This window comes from Lithobates pipiens, unplaced genomic scaffold (assembly GCF_037356315.1).
Source record: "Lithobates pipiens isolate NorthernLeopardFrog02 unplaced genomic scaffold, aLitPip1_a1.2 Scaffold_30, whole genome shotgun sequence".
NCBI classification, from domain to species: Eukaryota; Metazoa; Chordata; class Amphibia; order Anura; family Ranidae; genus Lithobates; species Lithobates pipiens.
This window is the reverse complement of record NW_027507791.1, coordinates 170,137,465-170,150,636: the sequence shown is the minus strand read 5'-3', so window position 1 is coordinate 170,150,636 and position 13,172 is coordinate 170,137,465. Positions and strand designations below refer to the sequence as shown.

Below are 13,172 nucleotides of genomic sequence, written 5' to 3'. Positions count from 1 at the left end.
CAACCCCCCCACAGTTAGTAACACTCCCCTAGGAACACTTAACCCCTACACTGCCACCCACTGGTTAACCCTTTCACTGCCAGTGTCATTTACACAGGAATCACTGCATTTATATAGCAGTGATTACTGTATAAATGACAATGGTCCCAAAAATGTGTCAAAAATGTCCGATGGGTCCCCGACAATGTCGCAGTCACAATAAAAATCGCAGATCGCCGCCATTACTAGTAAAAATAAAATAATAAAAAATTATTAATAAAAATGCTATAAAACTATCCCTATTTTGTAAACGCTATAACTTTTGCGCAAACCAATCAATAATCGCTTATTGCGATTTTGTTTTTACCAAAAATATGTAGACGAATACGTATTGGCCTAAATTGAGGGAAAAAAAATGTTTTTTTATATATTTTTGGGGGATATTTATTATAACAAAAAGTAAAAAAATAATGCGTTTTTTTCAAAATTGTCGCTCTATTTTTGTTTATAGCGCAAAAAATGAAAACCGCAGGGGTGATCAAATACCACCAAAAGAAAGCTCTATTTGTGGGAAAAAAAGGACGTTAATTTTGTTTGAGAGCCATGTCGCACGACCGCGCAATTGTCAGTTAAAGCGACGCAGTGCCGAATCGCAAAAAGTGGTCTGGTCTTTGACCAGCAAATTGGTCCGGTCTGAAAGTGGTTAGAGGGCCCCTCGCAGGCGAGCTTCGCTCGCCACGCTTCGGGCTTGGCTTCGCTGCGCTCGGCTCTTTTATATTCTTACTCTATGTCCACTTGGATAGTGGGGATAGAACCTGTACTCAGTGCGCAGGTGCCGTTCATGCTCGCAATTTTTGGAATCTGTGTTGCTGTGTACTGCGCATGCGCAGTACACAGCGGACACTATCCGATGGGGGACCATATGTGATAAGACACCGGCATGGGGAACTGAAGCTATGGGTCAAGCTAGAGCAGGAGATGGCGCGGGTTCCACTGGCTGGTCTGCCTTGGGCGGGGAGGCCATTGGAGCCCTGTGTGACTACTCACCCATTAATTGGCCCCTCGCTCGCCGAGATGGATAGTTTTTTTTACCTTTCCCACCTGACTAACTTCCCTTCTCCTATGACCCCAATTATTGGACATCCTAGATTCCCTCAGGGCCTGTCTGACCAGGCCTTTACCAGGCAAGCCCCGAAAAGGCTTCTGAGAGCAGCCCTATTTCTTGGACCCACGGGCTTGATTCCCATGGGAACCATACTGCTAGAGCAAGTACCTGTTGCATTGGATAGCTGGAGAGCTAGACAGCTAATCCATTTCCTCGGATCACTACCTAACCATTCGTTCTTCTCTAGACAATTCCACCCCTTCAAGGAACTTTGCCTGGATGATGGCCCAATTCATGGTTCCCTCTCTAGGTCCTACCTAATCCTGACAGATGCACAATCCTCCACGGATCCACCCTTCCTAGCTAAATGGAAAAGGGACTTACAAACTACATTCTCCAAACCACAGAAGGACAGAATACTCTTTTTCGCCCATAAGTCGTCACTCTGCAGTAAATATCAGGAGATCTCATATAAGCTGATCACATGCTGGTATCGTACACCGGTGGTGTTGGCCAAAATATTCCCCGGTCAATCTGACCGCTGCTGTCGCTGTGGGCAACAGGCTGGCACCATTCTCCACATTTTCTGGGAATGCCCTAAATTACAAACATTCGGGCAGCCTGTCCTGAGACTCATCCACAAGTTCACAGACATTTCCTTAGCCAATGATCCCGCAGCAGTTCTTCTCAATCTAACTCCTATGTCGATAAAGCGTTATCATAAATCCTTACTTAAACATCTCCTCAAGGCAGCTAGGGCCTGCATCCCAAGTCAGTGGAAAGAGCAATCTGCTCCAATGGTGACCCAGTGGTTCGCAAGGGTTAATGATATTGAACGAATGGAAGACCTGACTGCCACAATGAGGGATAAAACGGAGGAGCATGGGAACAGATGGTTCTACTGGACCCAGTTTCGCTTTTCGGAAGAATACCTCCGCGAGACATAGTAAGCTCATGGTGATCGTTGGAGATCGCTGTTCCAAACGTTGGACAGCTGATGAGCTGGTGAGCCGAGGGCGTCTCTTGCTCCCTGGGAGGGGACCCCATCCTATCCACTCTACCCACGACACCCCCTTACCCCTTCTTTTCCTTTTCTGCCATTTCCTTCCCCAATCTTCTCTTTCCCCTTCTCCCTCCTTTCAGTTCTACTATTTCCCTTCTTAACTCAAAAAAGGGAAAAGAAAATGGTATGTTCCGACCCCATTTGACTACTACACAATACTCTTCCTCTATCTATGGATATCTAAACTCTTCGAAGGTAGCAGGGCTAGTATCAATAATATTTTAAGTGGTAGAGGATCCCAACGAGATGGAGCTTTAATCTCATCTTGATATGACCGCAAAGCTGTACACGTGCTATTCTCCTCGGACTTCTTACCATTGGCTCTGATATCCATGCAATATGATCGTTTGTTTGTAACTATTTGTATCACACATTCTGTGAAGTTGCCTTTGCATTGTATGTCGCATACTACTCAATAAAAAAAAAAAAAAAAAAAAAAGCCTATGGCATCTGGTATTTCCAGGCGGTCTCCCATCCAGGTACTAACCAGGCCCGACACTGTTTAGCATCCGAGATCAGACGAGATTGGGCGCTTTCAGGGTGATGGGGCCATAGGTGATCTCTTTGGGCACTCTCAACCCTCTTGACAAACGCCAAGATGGTCACCTTGGGAAACAAGTGAAAAAAAAACCAGGTCAAGGCCAACAACATAAAAAGAAGCCTACAGCACCTAGTATTCCCAGGTGGTCTCCAATCCAGGTACTAGCAAGGCCCAACCCTGTTTAGCTTCTGAGATCAGAGGAGATCGGGCGCTTTCAGGGTTATGTGCCCATAGGCAATCTCTTTGGGCATTCTCAACCCTCTTGACAAATGCCAAGATAGTCACCTTGAGATACAAGCGAAAAAAAACAGGTCAATGTCAACAACATAAAAAGAAGAATACGGCACCTGGTATTCCAACGCCATCTCCCATCCAGGTACTAACTAGGCCCAACCCTTCTTAGCCTCAGAAAAGAGAAGAGATAGGGCTCTTTCAGGGTGATGCTGCTGTAAGCGATCTCTTTGGGCACTCTCATCCCTCTTGACAAATGCCAAGATGGTCACCTTGGGAAACAAGCAAAAAAAAAAACGAATCAACGCCAACAACATAAGAAGAAGCCTACAATAACTGGTATTCCCAGGTGGTCTCCCATCCAGGTACTAACCAGGCCCGACTCTTCTTAGCCTCCAAGGTCAGACGAGATTGGGTGCTTTCAGAGTGATGTGGCCATAGGCAATCTCTTCAGGCACTCTCAACCCTCTTGACAAACACCAAGATGGTCACTTTGGGAAACAAGCGGAAAAAAAACAGGTCAACGCGAACAACATAAAAAGAAGTCTACGACACCTGGTATTCCCAGGCGGTCTCCCCTCCAGGTACTAACAAGGCCTGACTCTTCTTAGCTTCCAACATCAAACGTGATCGGGTGCTTTCAGGGTGATGTGCCTGTAGGCAATCTCTTCAGGCACTTTCAACCCTCTTGACAAACGCCAAGATGGTCACCTTGGGAAACAAGCAAAAAAATAAAAATAAGTCGCAAGCTAGAGACAATACGGCCCGAGTCCTCAATTTAATCCATGCGGCGCATGTACAGGGAAGGCCCTTGCTTATGTTGTCAACGGACGTGGAGAAGGCCTTTGACAGGGTGGCCTGGCACTTTATGCAGGCCACCCTGAAACATATAGGTCCAATATATATATATATATCCAATGCAACAGGTACTTGCTCTAGCAGTATGGTCCCCATGGGAATCAAGCCCGTGGGTCCAAGAAATAGGGCTTCTCTCAGAAGCCCTTTCGGGGCTTGCCTGGTAAAGGCCTGGTCAGACAGGCCCGGAGGGAATCTAGGATGTCCAATAATTGGGGTCATAGGAGAAGGGAAGTTAGTCAGGTGGGAAAGGTGAAAAAAACTATCCATCTCGGCGAGCGAGGGGCCAATTAACGGGTGAGTAGTCACACAGGGCTCCAATGGCCTCCCCGCCCAAGGCAGACCAGCCAGTGGAACCCGCACCATCTCCTGCTCTAGCTTGACCCATAGCTTCAGTTCCCCATGCCGGTGTCTTATCACATATGGTCCCCCATCGGATAGTGTCCGCTGTGTACTGCGCATGCGCAGCGAGGCCAAGCCCGAAGCGTGGCGAGCGAAGCTCGCCTGCGAGGGGCCCTCTAATATTCACAACCCTATGTCCACTTGGATGGTGGGGCTACCACCTCCACTCACCACGCATGAAAATCTCCGAAGCTTCGTCTGCTCCGTACTGCGCATGCGCAGTACGGCGCAGACACTATATCATGGCCGGACAGTATATGGCAGAACACCGGCACCAGTCAACACCAGTGTCATGTGCGTCGCTGTGTAATATAGAGCAGGGTCCGGGAAGCCAATACCTCCCCGCAATTTCGGTCGCAATAGCATTGCCCTACCAATACGCATATGTTTTCCACGCCAGAGGAACTTGATAAAGATTGAGCGAACCGCATGAAAGAAAGTCTGGGGTATTTTGATAGGTAAGGCTTGTAGTAGATACAGAAGTCGTGGCAACGCGTTCATCTTCAACACATTACAGCGTCCGAACCATGACAGAGCTAGTGGGTCCCATCTTTTAGGGTCCACTGTAAGCCCATAGGCTTCTTTTTATGTTGTTGGCTTTGACCTGTTTTTTTTGCTTGTTTCTCAAGGCGACCATCTTGCCGTTTGTCAAGAGGGTTGGGCGTGTCTTGAAGAGAACGCTTACGGCCACATCAACCTGAAAGCACCCAATCTCGTCTGATTTCAGAGGCTAAGCAGCGTCAGGCCTGGTTAGTACCTGGATGGGAGACTGCCTGGGAAGACCAGGTGCCATAGAAGGATCTGGTCTGGTTAGTGTCTTGATTGGGAGATCGCCTGGGAATACTGGATGCCGTAGGCTTCTTTTTATGTTGTTGGCTTGTGACCATCTTGGCCTTTGTCAAGAGGCTTCAGAGTGCCCAAAGAGAGTGCCTACGGCCAAATCACCCTGAAAGAGCCCAATCTCATCTGATCTCAAAGGCTAAGCAGCGATGGGCCTGGTTAGTTCCTGGATGGGAGACAGCTTGGGAATACCAGGTGCCATAGGCTTCTCATTATGTTGTCGGCGTTGACCTGTTTTATTTTCCCTTGTTTCCCAAGGTGACCATCTTGGCATGTGTCAAGAGGGTTGAGAGTGCACAAAGAAATTGCCTACGAGCACAACAACCTGAAAGCGCCCAATCTCGCTTGGTCTCAGAGGCTAAGCAGGGTTGTGCCTGGTTTGTACCTGGATGGGAGACCGCCTGGGTTTTCCAGATGCCGCAGGCTTCTTTTTATGTTGTTGGTGTTGACCTGTTTTTTTCGCTTGTTTCCCAAAGTGATCATCTTGCCATTTGTCAAGAGGGTTGAGAGTGCCTAAAGAGATCGCTTACAGCCACATCACCCTGAAAGCACCCTATCTCTTCTGATCTCAGAGGCTAAGAAGGGTTGGGCCTAGTTAGTACTTGAATGGGAGACGGCCTTGGAATACCAGGTGCCATATTCTTCTTTTTATGTTGTTGGCGTTGACCTGTTTTTTTTCGCTTGTTTCCCAGGGTTTTGGCATTTTTCAAGACGGATGAGAGTGCCCAAAGAGATTGCCTATGGACACATCACCCTGAAAGTGCCCAATCTCCGCTGATCTCAGAGGCTAGAAAGGGACGCGCCTTGTTAATACCTGGATGGGAGACCGCGTGGAAATACTAGGTGCGGTAGGCTTCTTTTTATGTTGTTGGCATTGACTTGTTTTTTTTGTTTGTTTCCCAAGGTGACCATCTTGGCGTTTGTCAAGAGGGTTGAGCGTGCCTGAAAAAATCTACTATGGCTGCATCACCCTGAAAGAGCCAAATCTCATTTGATCTCAGAGGCTAAGCAGGTTTGGGACCTGGTTAGTACGTGGATGGGAGACCGCCTGGGATTTCTCGATGCCATAGGCTTTTTTTTTAAGTTGTTGGCATTGACTTATTTTTTATTTTTTGTTTTATTCTTTTACTAAGTATAAGTAGAACAACACAAATGTAACAGTCAACCATACAGCATGACCCAGGGTCACAATTACATGGTAACAAAAAATAGGCAGCCAAATAACTCTGGGTTCTCAGAGGGGAGTCCTAGAGTTTCATGCAGAAAAGAGAGAAACCCCACCTCCGACATGTAGTACAGTATAACTAATGCAGCTCCGTTCGGACAAATGTAATCATGGAGAACAACTGGGACCACAGCGAGCCAGCTTATCATGACCTACGTGAACCAGAGTAAAATATGAGCCGGTCATGTCCAGAACCCTGGGGTTCTTCTGGGTCCCAAAGGCTAGTAAGGAGACAAGGCATAGTCAAAAGGGAGGACGGGGGAAGAAGAGAGTGCAAAGACGGAGAGAGAGGAGGGGGGGGATGGCGGCGGGGAAAAATAGAAAAATAAAGACAAAAAATGAGGGGGGGGGGGGGAATGCCACCCAGGGCAGACATGGCCTACGTAGGTAAACGTTAAATGTTCCGTCGTTTTCTGGGACAGGGGCGCTGCTCACCTCCCGAATGTAGTCTCAAGTACCAGTAAAATACCTCCAGGGCCTCCATGTAACACTAAATGCCTCTTCAGTGTTGTGAAGGGTGGCGGTCAATTCTTCCATCCGGAGAATATGATTGACTTTGGAATACCACAGCACCTTGGATGGGGGCTGAGGCTGCCTCCACAGTGTGGGAATGCAGACCCGGGCGGCGTTCAGGAGTTGCATCGTGAGGGTTTTTTTGTATTTTCGAACAGGCTGTTCGGTCAAGTGTAGAAGGCACGCTGCTGGGTTGTCTGCGATATCTACATTTCTGAGAGTTTTTATCGTCCCGGTCACCTCCACCCAAAAGTTCCTCAAGGCCGGGCATGCCCAGAAAATGTGTCCCATGGTCCCCGTATCTGAATTGCACCTCCAACAAACATCCGGGATCGATCTATTCATTTTATTCAGAAGGTATGGGACTCTATACCAGCGTGAGACTATCTTGTATCCTGATTCTTGATATTGGTTTGCGATGGAAGCTTTATGTACTAATGTCAGGATCTTCCCTATCTGTTGTGGGGTAAATGTGTTGCCAAATGCAATCTCCCATTTGTGGATAAATGGTGGGGTCGACTCTTCCTCCTGACTACTTCATATGTTGTACAGGAGGGAGAGGGTGTGTCGCACAGGTTCCTTTTTGTGACAGATGACTCATAGGGCGTCAGGTCTCTAGGAGTGTAGGGGGCCCTTTGTATGGCCAGAAGAAAGTGACGAAGTTGATAAGCATTAAACAATTCAAGCGGAGGGTCAGAAAGCTCGGCGACAGTTTGCGTGGTCGGGAGCCCTCCCGAGGGCCACACCTCTCCCAGACGCTGTTTCCCCACCACTGTCAACTGTCGCAGTTTATTGTTGGTAAATCCCGGTGGGAAGTCTGGATTACCTATAACCGGAGTCATTGGTGACGGCAGGGGAGCAATGTGTGTGCAGCGGAACAACCTCCGCACAACAGCCAACGTAGCTCCCACTACGGGGTGATCTCTGAGGTCTTTTGGTAGGGAGGACAGGAGCCACGGGGAGGTCAATAGGGGAATGGATCCATCCTCAATCTCCATCTCCACCCACTGCTTGTGTGGGCCATTACAATGCCAATCAACGACTCTCGCTAGCAGAGTCGCTCTGTTGTATTGTCTCAGATCTGGGAGACCCAGACCCCCCTTGTCCTTTGGTCTGGCAAGCAATTGCAAACGGGCTCTGGGCGGTTTGCGTGCCCAAATAAAGTCCCGGAGCAGCAGCTGCAGTTGTCTGAAAAAAATTGGGGGTAACCGGATCGGTAATGTCTGGAACAAGTATAAGATCCGCGGGAGGGCCGTCATTTTGAATGCATTACAGCGCCCGAACCGGGTCAGTGTTAAAGCATGCCAGTTTCCCAAATCAGATTTCAGTCTATTCAGGAGAGGGACAAAATTAAGCGGGTACAATTGCGCCAAATCCGCTGCGATGTCAACGCCCAGGTAACGTATAGATTTTTCAGCTCAGTAGAATGGAAAAGCGGAGCGTAGCCTCCTGGCCTCACCATCCGGGACCGATATATTCAATACAGCCGACGGTGCAATTGATTTTATAGTTTGATAGGCTGCCGTATCGCCGGAGAGCCGCGAGTATATTGGGAAGTGAAATGTGTGGATTGGAGACGAAAAAAATTAGATCGTCAGCGCATGCCGCAATTTTGTGGTGTGCCGAGGGTTTGGATATGCCAGTAATATTCGGGTCATTCCGAACGTGACACATAAGTGGTTCCAGTGTCAGAATAAAAATTAGGGGAGACAGAGTACACCCCTGCCTCGTCCCATTAGTGATGGGGAAAGAGTCCGAGCACTCTGAAAGCACCCAATCTCATCTGATCTTGGAGGCTAAGAAGAGTCAGGCCTGGTTAGTACCTGGATGGGAGACCACCTGGGAATTCCAGTTATTGTAGGCTTCTTTTTATGTTGTTGGCCTTGATTCGTTTTGTTTTTTTTTCGCTTGTTTCCCAAGGTGACCATCTTGGCATTTGTCAAGAGGGTTGAGAGTGCCCAAAGAGTTCGCTTACAGCAGCATCACCCTGAAAGAGCCCTATCTCTTCGCATCTCTGAGGCTAAGAAGGGTTGGGCCTAGTTAGTCCCTGGATGGGAGATGGCTTTGGAATACCAGGTGCCGTAGTCTTCTTTTTATGTTGTTGACATTGACCTGTTTTTTTTCCGCTTGTTTCCCAGGGTGACTATCTTGGCATTTGTCAAGAGGGTTGAGAGTGCCCAAAGAGATTGCCTATGGGCACATAAGCCTGAAAGCGCCCGATCTCCTCTGATCTCAGAGGCTAAACAGGGTCGGGCCTTGCTAGTACCTGGATTGGAGACCACCTGGGAATACTAGGTGCTGAAGGCTTATTTTTATGTTGTTGGCGTTGACTTGTTTTTTTTTTTTGTTTGTTTACCAAGGTGACCATCTTGGTGTTTGTCAAGAGGGTTGAGAGTGCTTGAAGAGCTCGCCTATGGCCACATAACCCTGAAAGCAACAGATCTCATCTGATCTCAGAGACTAAACAGGGTCGGGCCTTGTTAATACCTGGATGGGAGACCACCTGGGAATACTAGGTGCTGTAGACTTCTTCTCATGTTGTTGGCGTTGACTTGATTTTTTTGTTTGTTTCCCAAGGTGACCATATTGGCGTTAGTCAAGGTTGAGAGTGCCTGAAGAAATCTCCTACGGCCACACCACCCTAAAAGAGCCCAATCTCATCTGATCTCAGAGGCTAAGCAGGGTTGGGACCAGTTTAGTACCTGGATGGGAGACCGCCTGGGATTTCCAGATGCCGTAGGCATCTTTTTATGTTGTGGCCATTGACCTATTTTTTTCCGCTTGTTTCCAAGGTGACCATCTTGGTGTTTGTCAAGAGAGTTGAGAGTGCCTGAAGATATCGGCTACGGCCACATCACCCTGAATCTGTTCCATCTCGTCTGATCTTGGAGGCTAAGCAGACCAGCAGGCCTGGTTAATGCCTGGATGGGAAACCGCCTGGGAATACCAGGTGTCGTAGGCTTCTTTTTTTTTTTCAAATATAATTTTTTCTCCAAATAGGGGAAGACGGTCCCCCGAGTACATAATGCAACAGAGAAATACAGAGCAAAAAGCAGCTGAACAATACTTGATACAGGTATATTCGCAACTGTGAGTCTGCCTTCCATCAATCACAATGATTCGAGGCACGGATAAAGTACTGTACCAAGATCCAGGGTCACACAAACCCCCAGGTCCCTCCGGCATAATCCATCCAGAGGGGGGTGTGGGGCCGTCATTCCCAATTTTCCACTCTTTCCAAAAGAGAGAGGGGGTGGAGGGGGTGAGAGATAGGGGAGGTAGGCAGAAAAGAGAAGGGTTGAAAGATCAGAAAAGGAGAAGAGGGGACGAGACACGATGGCAGCCACTGTCCAAGGGGCCAGTCAAGGAAAGCTCAGAGCACTAAGGCGATAGCAGGCGACATCCTTCCAGCAAGAATATAAAGGTATTCCAGATGTCTCAGATTTTTTAAAAAAATTCTTGTATACCTTGTGATGTGAGGATCAAGTCCTCCATTTTTTTTAATGTCCTCTATTTTCCTAAGCCAGTGAGTAATGAAAGGGGGGGAACATTTTTTCCAATAGAGAGGGATGCAGGATTTCGCCGCATTTATCACATGCCGTAAAATAGATTTTTTTGTACTTCTTAAAGGGGAGGGCCACCCTGAAAAACAAAAAAATGTTAAAAATTACAAAAAATCTAAAAAAAAAAAAAAATGAAAAAAAATTTTTTTTTTTACTTACCAGAAATGCCTGTTGCTAGGCACTTTCTCCTAATCTTCCTCTTCCTCCTCCGCGGAGATCTTCTGTCTTCGTCGCGGCGTCTTCTGGGTAATGAGTCGCGCTGTGTTCTGGGAACTGTGTGTTCCAGAACACAGCGCGTCCCATTCAGAAAGCGCTGCGGGACTCGCGCATGCGCAGTAGCTGCGGGACTCGCGCATGCGCAGTAGGAAACGGGCAGTGAAGCCATAAGGCTCCGCTGCCTGTTTCCCTTACAAGGGATGGCGGCGCCGGGACCCGAGAGCCGAGGGACGGGTCGGCCTCGGGCGGCCGATATCGCGGGCGCCCTGGACAGGTGAGTGTGTTTATTAAGTCAGCAGCTGCAGTGTTTGCAGCTGCTGACTTTTTTTTTTTTTTTTTTTTTTTATAACCGGCCCTCCACTTTAATGGGAATCTGTGAATGGTGCAAGAGAAAGAATGCAGCCTCTTCCTGGATGGAGAAGTCTGTGAATTTTTGTGTTATGCATCGGATCTCTGTCCAGAAGTCCACCAAGCTGAGGCAGGACCAAAAAATGTGCAGCAACGTGCCCTCTTCTTCTCCACACCTCCAGCATATGTTCGAGGAAGAGGAGAAACATTTCTGCAGCTTTGATGGTGTCAAATACCACCTGGTGAGAAGTTTAAAATTCGTCTCCTGTATCTTCGTGCACAGCGACATTTTGAGAGCCAAAGTGATAATGCGTTGTCTCTGTGCTGGGGAAAATTAGCAATTAAGGTCCTTTTCCCAGTTGGACAGACAGGTTAAGTGTGGGTAATCTGTTTGAGAGAGAATGTGGGCCAAAGGGCCTTCGCTCCTGCATAGAGTCTCAAACTCCGACTGAGGGCGGGCGAACGTTTGAGGATTGGGGATGGAATGGAGAAAATGATGTCGTTGCGCCGCTCTCCAAAAAGGCAGTTGGAAAAGCCCTGTCGGATCTGTTAGGGTTGAGAAAGAAGGCCATTTTCCATCAATGACGAATTTAGACGCATTGTCTAGGTTGGAATTTCTAAGTGGGTCCCCAGTTCAAAGGTTGGATGGCCACGTATAGGGAATAGGGGGGAAGTCAAAGACGTGAGTGTGTTTTGGGTAGCGATCAGGTGACTGACTTTCAACTAAGCCCCTATAGTGGGATGTGACATAAATTCTGTGGGGGAATACTTATAGCACCACATGGCGCTTCTTAGCGGAATTCGGGAGTGAGCTTAGAAAGTTTGTTTCGATTCCAGTCCAATACATGCCCCAGATGGGAGGCCAGGTAGTAGCGTCGCAAGTTAGGGAGAACAAACCCTCCCTGTTGTTTAGACAATGTCAGCTGTGACCGCTTAAGTCTGGGATTTTTGTGGGCCCAGTTAAATTGAGTGAGCAAGGATTGAGCTTGCTTAAAAAACAGGACTGGAATCTGGATCGGGAGAGCTTGGAAAAGATAAGTAAATTTAGGGAGTATGTTCATTTTAATGAGATTGCATCTGCTGAACCAGGAATGGAGGCCAGAATGCCACCCGTGAAGCAAACTACGGATCTTAGTGACAAGGGGTGGGGGGAAGTTCAACATAAACGTACGCGCGATGTCCGGTGGAATGTAAGTACGTGAGTATATCTTACTTATCCATGCCAGCATCCGTTCACTCAGACCTATATGGCGAAGGACCGAGAACATTAATGTCCATTTGACCCGATCAAAAGCCTTCTCGGCATCAGTACTCATGAAAAGACAAGGGGTCCCAGATGACTTTGCTTTACGGATCAGGGTAAGCACCTTAGTGGTGTTGTCCCTATCTTCCCTGGTGGGAATAAAACCTAACTGGTCAATATGTATAAGGGACTACAAGTGATGTGCCAATCACGTGGCGAGGAGTTAGAGAATAGTTTTAGGACCGAATTTTGGAGGGAAATGGGTCTGTAGCTCCCACATAGGCCTGGGTCCTTGCCCTCCTTAGTTATCAACGAGATGTGGGCTCTAAGGGTATCCTCAGGAAAATAAATTCACCAAGCGCAGGCCGAGAATAGGGAGGAAGGTCTTAAAGTATTGTGCGGTATATCCGTCAGGGCCCGGAGCCTTACCCACCTTCGGAGGTCCCACGGCCGTCTGGACTTCTTCCAGTGTGATCGGGTCCTCCAAGTACTCCCGTGATTCCGATGAGAGGGTTGGTAGACCAGAACCGGTTACATATCTGTCTATATTGTCCTGTCCAGACCCTGAATCGGGCAGGTTGTAGAGATCAGAGTAACATTTTTCAAAGACTTCGACTATTTGGGTTGGGGTAGAGGCCCTCTGGCCATTCTCATCTATCAACTGTGGTATGTAAGAGCCAAATTTCAACTCCTTTACCGACCTGGCTAAGATTTTTCTGCATGTGTCCTCTGATTCCTACGTCAGTTTACGACAAAACTGGAGTGCCGCTTTCGCTTTATAATGGAGTAGGACAGCAATATGGGTATGGAGTGTCCCCAATTCAATCTCTAAGGTCCGTAAGGGGGTATGTTTATGTTTCGCTTACACAGAGGCAAGTTCACGAAACAGATTAGCAAGCTGTTCCTTCCGTGTTCGTTTGATGCGCGCCCCGTGCCTGATAAGTACCCTGCGGAGTACTGACTTGTGAGCCTCCCAAATTATCCCCGGGTCACAGTCCTGCTTTAGTTTTCTTGGAAATAAAGGTCCAATTCCCTGGTCACATCTGCT

General features: G+C 47.9%; 5 pseudogenes; 2 read left to right on the top strand and 3 right to left on the bottom strand.

Moving 5' to 3' along the window:
- Positions 1 to 2,585: 2,585 nt before the first annotated feature.
- On the bottom strand, positions 2,586 to 2,704 carry LOC143948795 (5S ribosomal RNA; annotated as a pseudogene).
- A 101-nt stretch (positions 2,705 to 2,805) lies between these two features.
- On the bottom strand, positions 2,806 to 2,924 carry LOC143948738 (5S ribosomal RNA; annotated as a pseudogene).
- Positions 2,925 to 3,243: 319 nt separating this feature from the next.
- Positions 3,244 to 3,362, bottom strand: LOC143946572 (5S ribosomal RNA; annotated as a pseudogene).
- A 5,801-nt stretch (positions 3,363 to 9,163) lies between these two features.
- On the top strand, positions 9,164 to 9,282 carry LOC143949463 (5S ribosomal RNA; annotated as a pseudogene).
- Positions 9,283 to 9,377: 95 nt separating this feature from the next.
- On the top strand, positions 9,378 to 9,497 carry LOC143949883 (5S ribosomal RNA; annotated as a pseudogene).
- The last annotated feature ends 3,675 nt before the right edge of the window (positions 9,498 to 13,172 follow it).